The following is a 20228-nucleotide window of genomic DNA, read 5'->3' on the forward strand; positions in this document are numbered from 1 at the left end:
CAAATAGCTAAAAGAGCAGATTTTGAATGTTCCCAACACAAAGAAACAATAAATGTTTGAGGTGATGGATATGCTAATTACTCTGATTGGCTTATTACACATTGTATACATTGTATACATGTATTGAAATATCGGCTGGGTGCGGTGGCTCACGCCTGTAATCCTAGCACTTTGGGAGGCCAAGGTGGGTGGATCACCTGAGGTCAGAAGTTCAAGACCAGCCTGGCCAACATGGTGAAACCCTGTCTCTACTAAAAATACAAAAATTAGCTGGGCATGGTGGTGCATGCCTGCAATCCCAGCTACTTGGGAGGCTGAGGCAGAAGAATCACTTGAACCTGGGAGGCAGAGTTTGCAGCAAGCCAAGATGGTGCCATGACATTCCAGCCTGGGCAACACAGACAGACTCCATCACACACACACACACACAAAAGAGAAAAGAAATATCACATGTACCCTGTAAATATGTACAATTATTGTGTGTCAGTTTAAAATAATGACATTTTTTAAAAAGTCCCAGGAAGAGATTGCCAAGAAAACAAATACTTTATCAAGAAAATGACATAAGAAAAACCCCTAAACTCATGAAAGACACAAATCTCTCAATGGAAAGTCATATAAATGAAAAAGCCCCACGTCTAGAAACATCATATGACATCCCAGGACACAAGGGATAAAGATATGATCATAAAAGCCTTGAGAAAGAGAAAAAGGGAGGAAAAAAATAGTTCTATACTTACAGAGAAATGAGAATCCAACTGACGTTTGCTAAAAGATGTTGGACGGAATCAAAATGGCATCAAAAACTGAGGAAAACAATGATGACAAACTGTCGAAGAAAGATAAGGTCTAAATATCACATGGTTTTCAGCAAATCATGAAGAGTAGGAAAAGGTCCTTTTTAGCATCCTGTGGCATAGAATGTTGACAATGGAAATGCCGAGGTGTGCCCATAAAATCATGCAAACAATTTCAGAAAGCAACTGCCATGCAGAAAGCCATACCAAGGTTCCAAGATAAAGTCTCTGTCACAACAAGACTCCAGGAGGATGGAGAGAAGGAGGCTGTTATTGCAAGTCACTTATTATACTGCAATTTCCTTACACAGGCACATGGTCAAGTTTTAAAAATCTCTTTGTAACTATACTGCAGGGAATTAAGAGTAGTATGTATTTCATGCCTGACAGTGCTAGAGTGAAAGGCAGCTTTCTCTCTCTCCCCTAGGTTCAACTATTTGGGATCGATGTTAGAGAAGGTACACTGCCCTCCCTGAGGCCTCCCTGATCCTGAAAGAGTTAGAGGTCAGAAGAGGAGAGTGCATTTAGGCTAGAAATTAGCAGCATACTATCACTCTGTATCCCTGTAAGGACATTTTTTTCCCATTGCCAGCCATGAAAATACAGGTTTTCATGTTTTTTAAAAAATTATTTATGCAACCAGACTTTGTTGAGTAGCTATTATGCACCAGTAGTGTTAGTAGGCATGAGAGGTTAAATACTGAACAAGACAAAATTCCTGCCCTTTTGTAGATTAAAGAAGAAAAATACTACAATTATCCCAAGGATATGGAAAAAGTATTAAATACAATTCAAAACTCATTCATTTATTGTAAAAATTCCTTGCAAACTAAAAGTGGAAGGGAACTGTCTTACCATGATAAATTATATCCATCAAAAACCTATGAAAACATCATGCAGAACAGTCAGACTTAGAGGTCGGGAAGACAGAGACCGCCCCCACATCACCGCTTTGATTCAGCACTGCCCTTGGAGATTTCAAACGTACAGTTAGAAAAGAAACAAGGGGTAAAAGAAAGAAAAAGAAAAATATGTCCTTATTTTCAGTTAAAATGTTATCATAGATAATAAGAGAAACATTAGGCAATTTATCCAGATTAATATGAGAGTTTAGCAATATGGTTAAATGCAGAGTTTGATGTTACGCAGTAGGGAACCCGGAAACTGACCTAAACATACACTGAAATATGATACAGGGATAAAAGTAGCATTATAACTTATAGGTGAAGAATACATTTTATAATATAGATGCTGTGATAATTGATTATCCATGTGGACTAAAATAAATTTAGATTTCCTGTCTCACACCACAAAATCCTAAATATATTAAAGACCAAATATGAAACATATAACTTTAAGCTTTTGAAGAACATATAGGGGAATATTCTGTCACTTCTAAGTAAAAAAAAAGTGTTTCTTAAACAAAATGGAAAAGACTGACATATTTGATTGCTTTAAAATTTTAAATGTCCTTATATTAAAAATCATCGTAAAGCAAAAAGATAAGCCAAAGCTTGTAATGAAGTTTTCTCACACAACTGGCAAAAGATTAGTACTTAAGATATATAAATACAGATATAAATATACCCATATATAAGATATACACATAAAAATTTAAATACATAAGGTATGTAATTATAGTATTTAAGTATATAAAATTCATTTTAGATATATATGTATGTATGTATAGGTACATACAATGGGAAATGAACAAACCTAATAGAAAAAAAGGGCAGAACAAATATTTCACAATGAGAAAGCCTGAATGCCAATGAGGATTTGGAAAATTGAAAATTCTCATGCAAGTAGACCTGTAAGTTTGCTCCAACATTGGAGAGTAATTTAGCAATACCTAGTAAAGTTGAAATATGAATATTCTTCAACCTAGCAGTTCCACTTCTATGTATATGAGCTAGATAAATGCTTTCACATATGTACAAGGATATGCACAAAACTGTTTATAGAAAAGCATTGGGAAAATTCTAAATGGCCATTCCCTCTTCATAGATTGCATAACTAAATTCTCAGATATGCCTATAGTGGAATACTATACAGCGATACAAATGCATAAAGAGAAACTGAAGCTGTAAACATGGATAACTCCAAAAAGAGAATGTTGAGTGTAAGAAGCTAGTTGCAAAATGTCAAACATTGTATATAACATTTATATAGAGTTCAAAATAAAGCAAAATGATCTATATTATTATTATTATTATTATTATTTTGAGACAGAGTTTTGCTCTTGTTGCCCAGGCTGAAGTGCAATGGTTTTATCTTGGCTCACTGCAACCTCCGCCTCCCAGGTTCAAGAAATTCTCCTGCCTCAGCTGCCCAAGTAGCTGGGATTACAGGCACCCGCCACCACGCCCAGTTAAGTTTTGTATTTTTAGTAGAGATGGGGTTTCACCATGTTGACCAGGCTGGTCTCAAACTCCTGACCTCAGATCTGCCGCCGCGGCCTCTCAAAGTGCTGGGATTACGAGCGTGAGCCACCACGCCCGGCCTAAATTATTTTTGATACTTATATGTAATAATAGTATAAAAGCTGTGTGGAAATGCAAGTAGCAAAGTCAGTTACCTCTGGGAAGAAAGACAGGGGCATCTTCAAGGCCCTTGAGACTTCTGCCAATATTACCATTGATGCCCCTCCACTTTTCACTAAAATTCTTTTCAGGATCCTTTAATCCTTCATTGACAGTCTCCTCAAGGCTGCCTGGTCCCAAAGCCAATGCTACAATGTTTTAGCTTTTTTTTGGCCATGGTAGCACCCCAGTCCTGGTACCAAAATCAGTCCCAGTTACTGTTGCCATATAACAAGCCACCCCAAAACCTAGTGGCATACAGCAATCCCTTTATTATGCCCGTAGTTTCTGTGGGTCAGGAATTCAGCTAGTGCACTGCACTCCACAATGTCTTGTGCCTCAGCTGGGAAGGGCTTGAAGGCTATGAATGAATCAATGGCTGGAGGCTGAAGTTCTCTGGAGGAGTCTTCACTCCTGTCTGGCAGTTGATGTGAGCTGTTGCCTGGGACCTCAGCTATTGGCTGGAGCAAGTTCACACGGCCTCTCCACGTGGCCTGGACATCACAGCATGGCAGCTTCAGAGTAGCTGGACCTCTTACTATGACAGAACACTACAAAGACATGGGCCTCAAAAGAACCACGTAGATTCTCAATAAATATTTGCTTAGTTGATAACTCTCATTAAGATATTTCATCTGCTTTTTCTTTGAACAAAGTGACATTGTTTTATTGAGTTTACCTTTAAAGATTAGATTTCTCTGGATCAAGATCTCACCGTTCATGACTTTGAGAGAGGGGCTGGCCAGGAAGCAACCTAACATAGTAACAATCCAAAAACGTGTAATGTCTTCAGGCAGAAACAGTGTTAAATAGTTAAAATGATATATGGCAAAGGATTGTGAAATTTATTTCAATTTTCTTTCAATAATAACAATAACTCAGGTATAAAATGCTATGAAGTAAAAGTCCTCTAAGAACCTACTATAATGAAAAGTAAAAATGTATCATAATTAGAGTTTGCATAGAGTTTCAAAAACATTTGTTCTCCAAATGGATGGATATTTTTCTTAAACTTGTATGAATATTATGTGCTTCATAAAGCTTTGCTTTTGCTTAGCATTTTAACGAGGATCTCGCTAGAATTATTTCATATCCAGACATAGCAACTGGTGCAGAACCACAGCAAGGCAATGTCCTACAAGAGAAATGAAGATGATTATTACAGTGTAGCGCTAGTCTATTATTTCATATCCTACTTTCTATATGATCAAGGAATGCTAGGTTCTTATTGGCAGTCTAAGCCTTTGACAGAAGATTTTTTTAAAGGAAAAATGGAAAATATGAAGCGAACTGTAAAACAGCATGAAATGAAAAGTTGGCAGGAAAGAGAGAATCTGAGGGAGGAACAGAATAAAATAAAAGAATGGAGAAAAAGATGAAGGGAGAGTGAAGGGAAAGAGAGAGAAAGAAAAAAGCAGGTAATTGAAACATGATTATAAAGGGGTCAAATTGTTTCTGGCAATGTTTGAAGGGAGAAACATCTGTCTCCATGTGCCAGAATGTACTTTTCAGAATGCCGTCTGTATTAAAATTAAAACATGACTGCATGTCATTGCGATGCCCCATCATCAGAAATATTCTTTGGAGATAACAGTTTATTGGACTAGAGAATCCCACTAATCCTCTCACATCCAAAAAAGCATCTGGTGAAAAATAGCCTCAAAAGACATTCAGAACAATCTGATATTTCTACATAAGCTCCATGAAAAGGGAGTCTTTCAATTAGTGACAGGAATTACATTTGTGTTACTGCAGATTGTATTCACAGTGTGGAAGTGATTACAATGTAGTATATGTCCCTGAAAGCCAAATGATCTGCTCTTTTTAGTTTCTGGTATCAGAAAAAAATAGCAAAACTGTCCAACAGATAATCCCCAAATCATGACGCGTAATAAATCTGCCTGCTGAAAAATCTTTAAGAAAACTTCCTCTGGAGGGGAAGGAGGAACGTGGGAGGTAAAACCACATGTGCAGAGTCGCTGATATCAAAATCGTAATATTGCTTCCAGCTCAAATTTCATATTTTATCATTGTTAAAATACAGAAATGAGACAATGCCGTGAAGGCATCTTTACCAAACTTGAATTTTTAATGCAGCATCGCCTGTGAACCAGACTGAAAGATAACAGCTGGAAGCTGGTACGTTCTGGGCAATTGTTATTTTTGAAAAATAGTGGAAGCAATAAGACATCAAAATGGTCTTTTAAATTCCGTCTTCAGCATGAAGCTTCTACCCTGAAGAGGGGGAATATAAAACTCCAACTGACTTTGTTGATTAATGGAAATTTATAATCATACTCCATCACCCCTAGGAAGAATGGGCCTGGCTTTGCGGATAGCAAAAGGGAAACTCAGTTAACCAAATGGGGAAGTTTCCTGCTACTTATCTCGCTGGGGAGGTAATGTGGGGGGAAACGGGGTGTTGGTTTATGGATATAAAATATGAGTACCCACCCTTTAAGGATTCTATCTCTGGTACTTCCTGACACAGATTTGGGGTTGGGTAGGGAAAATGGAACAGGATGCTGTACCTTATTTGACCTCTCTGTTTTGTTTTGTGTTGTTTTGTTTTTTGAGACGGTGTCTCGCTCTGTCACCCAGGCTGGAGTACATTGGCATAATCTCGGCTCACTGCCACCTCTGCCTCCCGGGTTCAAGCGATTCTCCTGCCTCAGCCTCCTGAGCAGCTGGGATTACAGGCACACACCACCATGCCCGGCTAATTTTTGTATTTTTAATAGAGACGGGGTTTCACCATGTTGGTCAGGCTGGTCTCGAACTCCTAACTTCAGATGATCTGCCCGCCTTGGCCTCCCAAAATGCTGGGATTACAGGTGTAAGCCACTATGCCTGGCATCTGGATCTTCTCATGAATCAAATCTTTACCATGAAGCCTCATAGTTAATTCTTATGCTTCCTCTTAAAACAGTTCTTGGGGCTGGGCACAGTGGCTCACGCCTGTAATCCCAACACTTTGGGAGGCCAAGGTGCATGGATCACCTGAGGTCAGGAGTTCGAAACCAGCCTGGCCAACATGGCAAAACCCCGTCTCTACTAAAAATGTAAAAATTAGGAGGGGCACACTGGCTCACGCCTGTAATCCTAGCACTTTGGGAGGCCATGGCGGACAGATTGTCCAAGCTCAGGAGTTCAAAACCAGCCTGGGCAACATGGTGAAACCCCATCTCTACTAAAAATACAAAAAAATTAGTCAGGTGTGGCAGCGTGCACCTGTAGTCCCAGCTACTCGGGAGGCTGAGGCAGGATTGCTTGAACCCGGGAGGTGGAGATTGCAGTGAGCCGAGATTGCTCCACTGCACTCCAGCCTGGGCAACACAGCGAGACACCATCTCCAAAAAAAACCCAAAAAAACAAAAAAACACGAAAATTAGCCGGGCATGGTGGCACGTGCCTGTAGTCTCAGCTACTCGGGAGGCTGAGGCAGGAGAATCGCTTGAACCCAGGAGGCAGAGGTTGCAGTGAGCTGAGATGGCACCAGTGCACTCCATCCTGAGTGACAAAGCGAGACTCTGTCTCAAAAAAAAAGAAAAACAGTCCTTGGGCTGGGTGTAGTAGCTCACACCTGTAACCCCCACACTTGGGAGGTTGAGGCGAGAGGATCACTTGATACCAGGAGTTCAGGACTAGCCTGGGCAGTATACAAGTGAGACCCTGTCTGTACAAAAATATATTTAAAAAAATTAACTGGGCATGGTGGTATGCACTTGTATTACTGCAGCTACTTGGGAGGCTGAGGCGGGAGGATCACTTGAGCCCAGGAGTTCTAGGCTGCAGTGAGCTATGGAGTGCCACTGCACTCCAGCCTGGGCAACAGAATGAGACTGTCTTGCAATATATATATATATTTTCTAAACGTATTTAGAGTAAGTCTACAATTGTATCCATGTGAATCTGCAAGTCTCACACTTCAAAGAAAAGAATAAAAATATATTTTCTGCCTTACAAACCCTGTCCTCTTCACCACTACTCTTGTCCCTCTCTCAGACACACCTCAAACCTGAAGCGTCCCTTAAAGTCCTCTCCTCTAACTTTCACACCATTCACCATTTTGTTGGGGGTTGCCTGAATTAGTACCCGCTGTGTCTCTTAAATGTTTTTGCTCACACCTTGGCACCTGCTGAGGCTGAACTAGAGCTGATGGGACTTGAGTTTGGACTTAGAACCTCCTGGCTGAAAAGGTCAACAAACATTAAAAGTGGCTGTAGTGTACCCTTCTCTAGAGATTTTGGGAAAAAAGACCATTTTTTTTTCTGGAGAATAGCATGAATTATAATCCAGCCCCAAATATGGGAAATGCTGTTAAGGTCTCTTCTACCATTTTATTTCTACCCTCAATGACTTACCCGGGAGTACATAAAAACAAATCTGAGGCTGCCCAGGGCTCTGTTGCCAAGTCTGAGGACTAAGCACTTTGATTTGTCTAGGAAGTAATGAATTCCCACTGTTTTGAAATTACGACTAGGCCAGGTGCAGTGGCTCACACCTGTAATCCCAGCACTTTGGAGGCCATACTGGGAGGGTTGCTTGAGCCCAGGAGTTTAAATGTTTTTGCTGCACCAGCTTGGGCAAAACAGGGAAACACCTAACTCTACAAAAATAAAGAAATAAAAAAATCAGCTGGGTGTGGTGGCATGTGCCTGTAGACCCAGCTACTTGGGAGGCTGTGCCAGGAGATTGCTTGAGCCCAGGAGGTTGAGGCTGCAGTGAGCCATGGCAAGCCACTGTACTCCAGCCTGGGTGACAGAGTGAGACCAAGCCTCAAAAACACAGTGAAATGAAGAGGATTCTCATGTGCTGTGAATTGTACTACAACAAACTGTACCTTTTAATAACAGAAGATCTGCAGGCTTGGTGTGTTTTGAAAGAGAAGAAAGGTAGAAGATGAGGTTGGAGACGGGCTTGGGGCTAGATTATGAGGACTATGGAAGGGACTTTGAACTTGAAGCAAGGAAAGCAGTCCAAAAATAAAAGTCCAGGTGGGAAATATTTTGGCTTGGACTAAGGTTCCTGCCAGAAGATGAAGAGAAGAGGCGCATTTGAGATAGTTTTTGAAGTTAGAGCATTCCTGAACTGCTGGTGGATTGGATATTGGACATGGGATATGGGAAGTGAGGGAGAAGAAGGAATCAAGCATGGCTCTAGGATTCTGGATTAGGTAACAGTGTGGATGTGTGTACCAGAGACAAATGGAGAAATAGGTGTGCTGTGAGTGTGTGTGCAAACATGTATGTGTGTTGGGGTTAGATTGACAAATCTAATGACATGTCAAGTATGTGATGGGGTGTGGGAAATGCCACCCCAAAATGTGGTGCCTTGGAAATTGAGAAAACAGCAGAAGCTGGAAGTCCTTCTGATCTTCTCTCACTCCTTTCTCCCTTGAAGTGGGACACATAGGAACTAACATTCTCCTTACCCCTTCTTCCCTAAAGCAGACCATCAAACCTAGGAAGGTGACTCTGATCTCCTCCTTTCCTCTGAATACCCTCATGTGTCAGGTATCCTGTTCTATCCCCAGAGGAAAGGAATGCCACGCAGGAACCCCAGGAAGAAACTGAACAAATAGGCCTTCCTAAGTTCCCCCCTTTAGATCATACTTTTTTTTTCTCCAGTCATACTTCTGCACCACTGTCCATAAAAATACACGGATCTTCCCATTCCTTTGGTTCTTCATTTCTGAGGGTACTCTTGCCACATAAAACTAATAAAATAAATTTATATGCTCTTCTCTTTTTAACCTGTCTTCTGTTATAGGGGTCTCAGCCATTACTCTCATATTGGGTGAGGAAAAGATACAGTTTTTCTCCCCTACATATGCAATTGTATTTTCTGACCTGAATATAAAGGAAGAAATTTAGGCTGGAGGTGAAGATAGGAATAGACTCTGCTTATCTATAATACCTGAAATCTAAGGTATTGATGACATTGTCCAAGCGGAGACTAAGGAGAGAGAAGAAAAGGAGTAGCGAGCTGGGTCAGATCTAAAAGAAAATATATGAGCGATGGAAGCAGAATAGAAGACCCCATATGATATTAAGAAGTGGTCAGAGTGGGAGAAAGAAAGTCAGGAGAATGTGGGCTTGCAGGTGAAGGTAAGAGAGTGTTGAGAAGGAGAGGTGATCAGGAATGAGGGTACTGGGAGAGTCCAGAGAAGTAATAAGGAACCCAGTGAGAACTGCTGCAAAGAAGTGCAGTGAGGAGCGCCCTGGGCTTCAGTGGAGTTGGGACAGTGTTAGCGTGAAGGGGCAGAGATGATGCTATCTGGAGGGGAATGGTTAAAAGTGTAACTGCAGGCCTGGACACAGTCAAGGGGAGAAGAACACGTGTTGACTGAGTTCGAGGAGATTGATTTCAGAAGCACAGCTGGAGCTGAGCCTTGAGTGATGTTTAGGATTTCACTTAGCTGAGGGGGAGAAGAGAGATTTTACACATGGGGAATGAACGTGAACAAAAGACTGGACCTACAATTCCAGCATAGTAGGCACAAGCCATACGTAACACCGGGTTCTAGATGTATGCCTAATTCAAATGGAGCTGCACCCTCAGCGCAAAATACACACCAAATGTCAAGGACTTAATATGAAAAAAAGATTGTATAACATCTCATTTATAATTTTATGTGATTACATCTTGAAAAGGTAATCTATTGGATATGCTGGGTTATATAAAACAGATTATTATAATTAATTTTATCATTTTCTTTTTTTTACTTTTTAAGTGTGACTATTAGAAAATTTAAAATTACATTCACAGCTTGCCGCCTGTTTCTATCAGACAGTGCTGGCCAGAGATGGAATGAGATTGCGTGACACAAGGACCACCAGAGGAGAGTGTGTGCTCTGGCATAAAAGAAGATGAGTTTGGATCATTTCAGTGGAGTCTAAGTGGAGAGAATTTCCAAATGCAAGCAAAGAAATGCCAGGAGAAGGCTGTTGGAAGTTCCTAAGCAGGAAAAGGGCTCTAATCTATGGGAAATTCAGGCATAGGGGAGTCTGTGTTTTTAAATAATGAGAAAACTACCCCTTCAAAACCAACCTAAGAAGTCTTCTGTGGAGGGGTGGCCTCTAAGAATAAGCAAGCAGAATGCAGGGGTCCCACGAGCCTTCCTTCTATTCAGTTTCTTTGTCTTCTAGCACTTTAGTCAGCAGACAATCCAGAGCTTGATGTCAGAGGCTGGGGCCTGGAGTTGAACAGTGAACTCACTAGAAGAGAAAGGAGAGCTAAGTCTGTTGGTCAACTCTTGTGAGCATGGCCTGGAAGGAGGTGCCTTATGTCATGGAGTGAGATGGTCAGGCACAAGGACTTGGGAGTCAAGCAGCCTGGGACAAAATCCCAGTTGCCTCTCTTACCTACTGTGTGACTTGAAGTAAGTCAGAGAGCCTCTCTCGGCTTGGTTTTCTCTTTTGTTTAAGGCCTTGAATACTGCACATAGGGCTGCAGTGAGTTCTAATGAGGTCATATATGGGAAATACATAGCCAGGTATGTATGTACACAGGCGCACTGTGACTCTCAGTTAACATTCATTGTTATCATGGTTGTATCCGTTTAACAGCTCTGCAAGTGGAGGTGTTGAGATACCCATTTTATAGGTGAGGGTGCCGGACAAGGGCTATAATCAGTGCATCTTGATTTCAGGCTCTCCTCAGTAGCACCATGGACAGATCACAGGTCGCTATGAAGTTTAACCTGTGCTCACAACACATTGGGCCAGCTTGGGAGTGACAGCGGGCTGGTCCGTCCCTTCCAGGGTAGATAGCTCCCGAGAAAGAACTGCACTTCCAAAAGAGACTTCCTTGCTTCTGAGAACGTCCTCTCCCCACCTCTCCACTCCTCTCTCTCTTCTCTCTCCCTGAAGGCCTAGAACCCAGTTTCTTAAAAACTGGTAATATGTAGATCATGCCTTTTTGTTCCTTCATTACTTTGTACTTCACATCTCATGAGTCAGCACAAAGCTTTTCAGTGCATCAGGAGATGTTTATGTTACTCCCTCTCTATGGGAGATTAGGGACAAAGAAGGCAAGAGACTGGCCTTTTTGTGCATTTCTTAAGACACTCCTTCTAACCAGAACCTCTGCAGACAGTGTGAGGCTCCCCATCTTTAAACCTGTGTGGTAACATTTGAGAGAAAGCGATTTTTTTTAGTGTAGAAGAATAAGTATGGCAGTGAGAGTGGAGGCAGTGTGTAAGAAGAGAGAATGACCAAGGGCAATGTAAGTGTGAAAAAACCTGCTAGCAGGTGAGTTCCTGCTTTGTGGGCAGTCCCTGAGGCTCTGAGAATGACCCACTGAAGAGAGCCAGGCCTGTGGGAGACCCGGTTTTCAAAGACACAGTGTGCAAGAGGGGTTGAAGTCACTGAAAAACCTCTCACCCAAATCTTTATCTCTCCCCACTTGCATTGTATCTGAAATCTCAGCATTATAGCTTTGTTTTTACAGGTAAGGTTTTATTGTTACTTATGAAGATGTGTTAAAAAGCATCAAACTGCCAGGCACGGTGGCTCACGCCTGTAATCCCAGCACTTTGGGAGGCCATAGTGGGCGGATCATGAGGTCAGGAGATAGAGACTGTCCTGGCTAACAAGGTGAAACCCTGTCTCTACTAAAAAAATACAAAAAAATTAGCCGGGCCTGGTGGCGGGCGCCTGTAAGTCCCAGCTACGCGGGAGGCTGAGGCAGGAGAATGGCGTGAACCCGGGAGGCGGAGCTTGCAGTGAGCCGAGATCACGCCACTGCACTCCAGCCTGGGCGACAGAGTGAGACTCCGTCTCAAAAAAAAAAAAAAAAAAAAAAAGCATCAAACTGTCCACACTAGCAGATAAAAGAGGGCCAGCTTAGTGATGTTGCTTATATAAAGTATGACACATCCCTCCCATGGCATACTGCACATGCCTTAAAGATAGTGATGATGGAGATCTCTGTTGACATGGAAAGATGTTCAGGATATATTGTTTAAAAAAAGGTATGGAAGCAAGATTCCACTTTTGCTTAGGAAAAGTCTTCAAATACACAGATGTACATGAGATGTAATTCAATTTACTATTGAATTATAGATTTTTTCTTTTTGCTTATCTGTATCTTCCAATTTTTCTATTAAGAACAAAGATTTATTCTGTGCTTTAAAGTATTTTAAATGCAAGCCATCTTACTTACAAGTTACTTACTTACGAGTTACTTAGTAGGCATTAATTAATAAATTATCCTATTGAGTTCTTGTTTAATTGGCATAGAGTTTCAGCTTTCCAAGATGAAAGAACTTTACGATATTCACTGTACAACAACATGAATGTACTTGACATTTCTGACTTGTACACTTAAATATGGTTAAAATTGTAATTTTTGTTTATTTGTTTGTTTGAGACGGAGTTTCACTCTCTTTGCCCAGGCTGGAGTGCAATGGCGCGATCTCAGTTCACCGCAACCTCCGCCTCCCAGGTTCAAGCGATTCTCCGGCTTCAGCCTCCTGAGTAGCTAGGATAACAGGCAGGCACCACCAAGCCCGGCTAATTTTGTATTTTTAGTAGAGACAGGGTTTCTCCATGTTGGTCAGGCTGGTCTCAAACTCCCGACCTCAGGTGATCCACCCACCTCGGCCTCCCAAAGTGCTGGGATTGCAGGGGTGAGCCACCATGCATGGCTGATAAATTTTATGTTATGTGTTTTCTACCACAATTAAATATTTTTTAAACCTAAAAAAATGGGGAATAAAGACAGCGGAGAGGAGTATAACAGGGCCAGCAGTGGATTAAAGGCACCCCATTCTCCCAGCACATCTGCAGAAAAAGCTTGGCCATGATTCTTATTTTTTAAAACTGGTTTATTGAATGGTCTAAACATCATGGACTTTATTTGTCTTAAACCATTGACTTTTTACATTTTTTTTATTATACTTTAAGTACTAGGGAACATGTACACAATGTGCAGGTTTGTTACGTATGTATACATGTGCCATGTTGGTGTGCTGCACCCATTAACTCGTCATTTACATTAGGTATATCTCCTAATGCTATCCCTCCCCCCTACCCCCAACCCACGACAGGCCCCAGTGTGTGATGTTCCCCACCCTGTGTCCACGTGTTCTCATTGTTCAATTCCCACCTATGAGTGAGAACATGTGGTGTTTGGTTTTCTGTCCTTGCAATAGCTTGCTCAGAATGATGGTTTCCAGCTTCATCCATGTCCCTACAAAGGACATGAACCCATCCTTTTTCATGGCTGCATAGTATTCCATGGAGCATATGTGCCACATTTTCTTAATCCAGTCTATCATTGATGGACATTTGGATTGGTTCCAAGTCTTTGCTATTGTGAATAGTGCCGCAATAAACATACGTGTGCATGTGTCTTTATAGCAGCATGATTTATAATCCTTTGGGTATATACCCAGTAAGGGGATGGCTGGGTCAAATGGTATTTCTAGTTCTAGATCCTTGAGGAATCACCACACTGTCTTCCACACTTTTACACTCCCACCAACAGTGTAAAAGTGTTCCTATTTCTCCACATCCTCTCCAGCACCTGTTGTTTCCTGACTTTTTAATGATCGCCATTCTAACTGGTGTGAGATGGTATCTCACTGTGGTTTTGATTTGCATTTCTCTGATGGCTAGTGATGATGAGCATTTTTTCATGTGTCTGTTGGTTGCATAAATGTCTTCTTTTGAGAAGTTTCTGTTCATATCCTTCACGCACTTTTTGACGGGGTTGTTTGATTTTTTCTTGTAAATTTGTTTAAGTTCTTTGTAGATTCTGGATATTAGCCCTTTGTCAGATGGGTAGATTTTAAAACTTTTCTCCCATTCTGTAGATTGCCTGTTCACTCTGATGGTAGTTTCTTTTGCTGTGCAGAAGCTCTTTCATTTAATTAGATCCCATTTGTCAAATTTGGCTTTTGTTGCCATTGCTTTCGGTGTTTTAGTCATGAAGTCCTTGCCCATGCCTATGTCCTACATGGTATTGCCTAGGTTTTCTTCTAGGGTTTTTATGGTTTGGGGTCTAACATTTAAGTCTTTAATCCATCTTGAATTAATTTTTGTATAAGGTGTAAGGAAGGGATTCAGTTTTAGCTTTCTATGTATGGCTAGCCAGTTTTCCCAGCATCATTTATTAAATAGGGAATCCTTTCCCCATTTCTTGTTTTTGTCAGGTTTGTCAAGATCAGATGGTTGTAGATATGTGGTATTATTTCTGAGGGCTCTGTTCTGTTCCTTTGGTCTATGTCTCTGTTTTGGTACCAGTACCATGCTGTTTTGGTTACTGTAGCCTTGTAGTATAGTTTGAAGTCAGGTAGCATGATGCCTCCAGCTTTGTTCTTTTGGCTTAGGATTGTCTTGGCAATGTGGGCTCTTTTTTGGTACCATATGAACTTTAAAGTAGTTTTTCCAGTTCTGTGAAGAGAGTCATTGGTAGCTTGATGGGGATGGCATTGAATCTATAAATTACCTTGGGCAATATGGCCATTTTCATGATATTGATTCTTCCTATCCATGTGCATGGAATGTTCTTCATTTGTTTGTGTCCTCTTTTATTTCGTTGAGCAGTGGTTTGTAGTTCTCCTTGAAGAGGTCCTTCACATCCCTTGTAAATTGGATACCTAGGTATTTTATTCTCTTTGAAGCAATTGTGAATGGGAGTTCACTCATGATTTGGCTGTCTGTCTCTTATTGGTGTGGATAGAAATGCTTGTGATTTTTGCACATTGATTTTGTATCCTGAGACTTTGCTGAAGTTGCGTATCAGCTTAAGGAGATTTTGGGCTGAGACAATGGGGTTTTCTGAATATACAGTCCTATCATCTGCAAACAGGGACAATTTGACTTCCTCTTTTCCTAATTGAATACCCTATATTTCTTTCTCCTGCCTGATTGCCCTGGCCAGAACTTCCAACACTATGTTGAATAGGAGTGGTGACAGAGGGCATCCCTGTCATGTGCCAGTTTTCAAAGGGAATGCTTCCAGTTTTTGCCCATTCAGTATGATATTGGCTGTGGGTTTGTCATAAATAGCTCATTATTTTGAGATATGATCCATCAATACCTAGCTTATTGAGAATTTTTAGCATGAAGAGCTCTTGAATTTTGTCAAAGGCCTCTTCTGCATCTATTGAGATAATCATGTGATTTTTGTCTTTGGTTCTGTTTATATGATGGATTAGGTTTATTGATTTGTGTATGTTGAACCAGCCTTGCATCCCAGGGATGAAGCCCACTTGATCATGGTGGATAACCTTTCTGATGTGCTGCTGGATTCGGTTTGCCAGTATTTTATTGAGGATTTTCACATCGATGTTCATCAGGGATATTGGTCTAAAATTCTCTTTTTTGTGTGTGTCTCTGCCAGGCTTTGTTATCAGGATGATGCTGTCCTCATAAAATGAGTTAGGGAGGATTCCCTCTTTTTCTATTGATTGGAATAGTTTCAGAAGGAATAGTACCAGCTCCTCTTTGTACTCCTCGTAAAATTCGGCTGTGAATCCATCTGGTCCTGGACTTGTTTTGGTTGGTAGGCTGTTAATTATTGCCTCAATTTCAGAGCCTGTTATTGGTCTATTCAGGGATTCAACTTCTTCCTGGTTTAGTCTTCAGAAGGTGTATGTGTCCAGGAATTTATCCATTTCTTCCAGATTTTCTAGTCTATTTGTGTAGAGGTGTTTATAGTATTCTCTGATGGTAGTCTGTATTTCTGTGGGATCGGTGGTGATATCCCCATTATCATTTTTTATTGTGTCTATTTGATTCTTCTCTCTTCTTATTAGTCTTGCTAGCAGTCTATCAGTTTTATTGATCTTTTCAAAAAACCAGCTCCTAGATTCATTGATTTTTTTGAAGATTTCCTTCAGTTCTGCTCTGATCTTAGTTATTTCTTGCCTTCTGCTAGCTTTTGAATGTGTTTGCTCTTGCTTCTCTAGTTCTTTTAATTGTGATGTTAGGGTGTCGATTATAGATCTTTCCTGTTTTCTCTTGTGGGCATTTAGTGCTATAAATTTCCCTCCACACACTGCTTTAAATATGTACCAGAGATTCTGGTATGTTGTGTCTTTGTTGTCATTGGTTTCAAAGAACATCTTTATTTCTGCCTTCATTTCGTTATGTACCCAGTAGTCATTCAGGAGCAGGTTGCTCAGTGTCCATGTATTTCAGCAGAATTGAGTGAGTTTCTTAATCCTGAGTTCTAATTTGTTTGCACTGTGTGGTCTGAGAGACAGTTTGTTATAATTTCTGTTCTTTTACATCGCTGAGGAGTGCTTTACTTCCAACTATGTGGTCAATTTTGGAGTAAGTGCAATGTGGTGCTGAGAAGAATGTATATTCTGTTGATTTGGGGTGGAGAGTTCTACAGATGTCTATTAGGTCCGCTTGGTGCAGAGCTGAGTTCAAGTCCTGGATATCCTTCTTAACTTTCTGCCTCATTGATCTGTCTAATGTTGACAGTGGGGTGTTAAATTCTCCCATTTTTATTGTGTGGGAGTCTAAGTCTCTTTGTAGGTCTCTAAGGACTTGCTTTATGAATCTGGGTGCTTCTGTACTGGGTGCATATATATTCAGGATAGTTAGCTCTTCTTGTTAAATTGATCCCTTTACCATTATGTAATGGCTTTCTTGGTCTCTTTTGATCTTTGTTGGTTTAAAGTCTGTTTTATCAGAGACTAGGATTGCAATCTCTGCTTTTTTTTGTTTTCCATTTGCTTGGTAGATCTTCCTCTATTCCTTTATTTTGAGCCTATGTGTGTCTCTGCCTGTGAGATGGGTCTCCCGAATACAGCACACTGATGGGTCTTGGCTCTTTATCCAATTTGCCAGTCTGTGTCTTTTAATTGGAGCACTTAGCCCATTTACATTTAAGGTTAATATTGTTATGTGTCAATTTGATTCTGTCATTATGATGTTAGCTGGTTATTTTGCTCATTAGTTGATGCAGTTTCTTCCTAGCATCGATGGTCTTTACAATTTGGCATGTTTTTGCAGTGGCTGGTACCGGTTGTTACTTTCCATGTTTAGTACTTCCTTCAGGAGCTCTTGTAAGGCAGGCCTGGTGGTGACAAAATCTCTGAGCATTTGCTTGTCTGTAAAGGATTTTATTTCTCCTTCACTTATGAAGCTTAGTTTGGCTGGATATGAAATTCTGGGTTGAAAATTCTTTTCTTTAAGAATGTTGAATATTGGCTCTTGGCCATAATTCTGAGTTGAGCTAATCTTAATAGTTAGGCAATGAGCCACCCCATCAGAGTTACAGTGGGTTCCTGCATTTTGGCAAAATTTACTTAGATCGACAACTAATACCAACTTACAAACTTTCCTCCACAGTCTGCATTGCTCTCTAAATGGCAAAGCTGTTTAACTTATGCTAGAGAAAATTTGATTTGGTGTATTAATGTTCATCTGCTTCATTGATTATTCAGCCTTCTTTCTCTAGAGCCACTTTTCTTCCTGGAGCTTTGTAATATTACCCATCATCATACACACTTTGTTAATAAGCAATATTCTCCTGAGCCATTATTAGAAATGATAGTATGAAATGAGTAAATAATTCCAAAATTATACTAAAAATCCAGAGCAACTGGTAGTGCAGAACCATGTGTATTTACATGGAAAGTAAATCACCCAGCAGTATGTATGGGGAGATGAATGTTCTTGTTTAAATCAGGTGTTACTGAATTGCTAACACTTCTGTGTTACTAACTTGCTAACACTTCAGTGATCACGTGGTCCCACAAATGGATTCCCTCCAGCACCACCTTACATTGAGGCTTCCACACCCCATTTTTCTCTTAGTCTCTGGCTGGTTTTAACTCTTCTCTAAACCTATTAGCTAAGCCTTTAGAACTTTCTTTTGATATGCTTCCCTTTGTCCTATCCTCCCATTTCAAATCCTGAGTAAGAAGAAAACAAATAAATAAACACAACGACTACAAAATAGCTCTGTAGATAAGTTTGACTGGTCCCTGATGAGCTCACATTCAACAGTACACCTGAACTCCATCCAGCAATTATCATTCTCAAAGGCTCCTAAGCCTTAATAAGCCATCCTCAAAACTCTACATGATTTGTCCTTATTAATGAAATTTTAAAATTCTTCCTTTCTGTTTACTTACCTGGCAATGTTTCTGAAAATTCAGAGCCCTGGCTGTTCAACAACATTCTTTTCAGTGTTGAACCAGATGCTCACTAAACTCCATCTCATCTTCTATAACTTAAAATTTATAGGAAAAAAAAAAGTGTTCATCTAATAAGATACTTTGGGAGGCCGAGGCGGGTGGATCATCTGAGGTCAGGAGTTCGAGACCAGCCTGGCCAACATGGTGAAACCCCATCTTTACTAAAAATACAAAAAATCATCCAGGCTTGGTGGTGGGCACCTGTAATCCCAGCTACTTGGGAGGCTCAGGCAGTAGAATCGCTTGAATCCAGGAGGCAAATGTTGCAGTGAGCCAAGATTGCACCATTGTACTCCAGCCTGGGCAACAAGAGCAAAACTCAGTCTCAAAAAAAAAAAAAAAAAAGATACTTGAAATTAGATGGAAAAAAAATCTTCCAAATCCTACCAACCTTAACAAAGTTACTTTAGTTTGCATACATCTTGGGATATTTTGCTTGCTTGCTTGCTTGCTTGCTTTTTTCCTTTCTTTTTTTTTTTTTTTGAGATGGAGTCTTGCTCTGTCACCCAGGCTGGAATGCAGTGGTGCAATCTTGGTTCACTGTAACCTCCACCTCCCGGGTTCAAGGGATTCTCCTGCTTCAGCCTCTCAAGTAGCTGGATTACAGGCATGCACCATCACACCTGGATAATTTTGTATTTTTTAGTAGAGACGGGGTTTCACCATATTGATCAGGCTGGTCTCGAACTCCTGACCTCAGGTGATCCACTCATCTTGGCCTCCCAAAGTGCTGGGATTACAGGCTTGAGCCACCACACCTGTTTAACTTATGCTAGAGAAAATTTGATTTGGTGTATTAATGTTGATCTGCTTCATTGATTATTCAGCCTTCTTTCTCTAGAGCCACTTTTCTTCCTGGAGCTGGCTGATATTTTTCATATGTAGATTTTTTATAACTATAATCAGAGTGTACAAATAATTTAATATGTCTCTTTTTATTTAATACTATATGAACGTTTCTCATGTTGTATCAAAGTTTGTGAAATATAACACGTAATGACCAATGTATTATTTCATTAAGTGAGTTAACTGTAATTTACATAACTACGCCTATATTTCAATTATTCGGGTGACTCCTAAGTTTCATTTGCTACTATAATAACTTGGTACATGTATATTTTTTCTACATTAGATGATTTGAGTAAGATGCATTCTTAGAAATAATATTTTTTTGGCTGGGCACGGTGGCTCTTGCCTGTAATCCCAGCACTTTGGGAGCCCTAGGCAGAAGGATATCTTGAGATCAGGAGTTCAAGACCAGCCTGGGCAACATAGCAAAACATTTCCCCCTGAGCCGACATCTACAGAAAATTTAAAAATTATCCAGGCTTTGGGGTAGGTGCCTGTAGTCCTAATTATTTGGGAGGCTGAGGCAGAAGGATCACTTGAGCCCAAGAGTTCAAGATTGCAGTGAGATGTGATCATGCCACTACACTCCAGCCTGGGCAACAAGGGACACCCTGTCTGTAAAAGAATGAAAACTAAAAATAATAATATTTGGGGGACAATAAGAGACGCTTATTTTTGTAGCTTTTGATAGACCTTACAAAACTTTTCTAAAATGATTGTACTGTAAGCCATGAGTAACTAATATGAGTTTATCCCCCGTCATTTATAAATTTACAACTGAAAAAATATGAAATGCCATTTTTAGACCTTAGACAACAGACAGCATAGGTC

At 40.5% G+C, this 20228-nt stretch overlaps 1 long non-coding RNA gene across 1 annotated transcript in view; it reads right to left on the minus strand.

The window, feature by feature from the left end:
• Nucleotides 1-319: 319 nt before the first annotated feature.
• Nucleotides 320-20228, minus strand: part of LOC104004784 (uncharacterized) — a 49437-nt gene continuing 29528 nt past the window's right edge. The window contains exons 3-4 of the long non-coding RNA XR_001713321.4: nt 10433-10599; nt 320-4514 (exon numbers count right to left, since the gene is read on the minus strand). This is a non-coding gene — a long non-coding RNA (uncharacterized LOC104004784). The remainder of the gene's footprint in view (nt 4515-10432; nt 10600-20228) is intronic.

This window comes from Pan troglodytes, chromosome 1 (assembly GCF_028858775.2).
Source record: "Pan troglodytes isolate AG18354 chromosome 1, NHGRI_mPanTro3-v2.0_pri, whole genome shotgun sequence".
Taxonomy (NCBI): Eukaryota; Metazoa; Chordata; class Mammalia; order Primates; family Hominidae; genus Pan; species Pan troglodytes.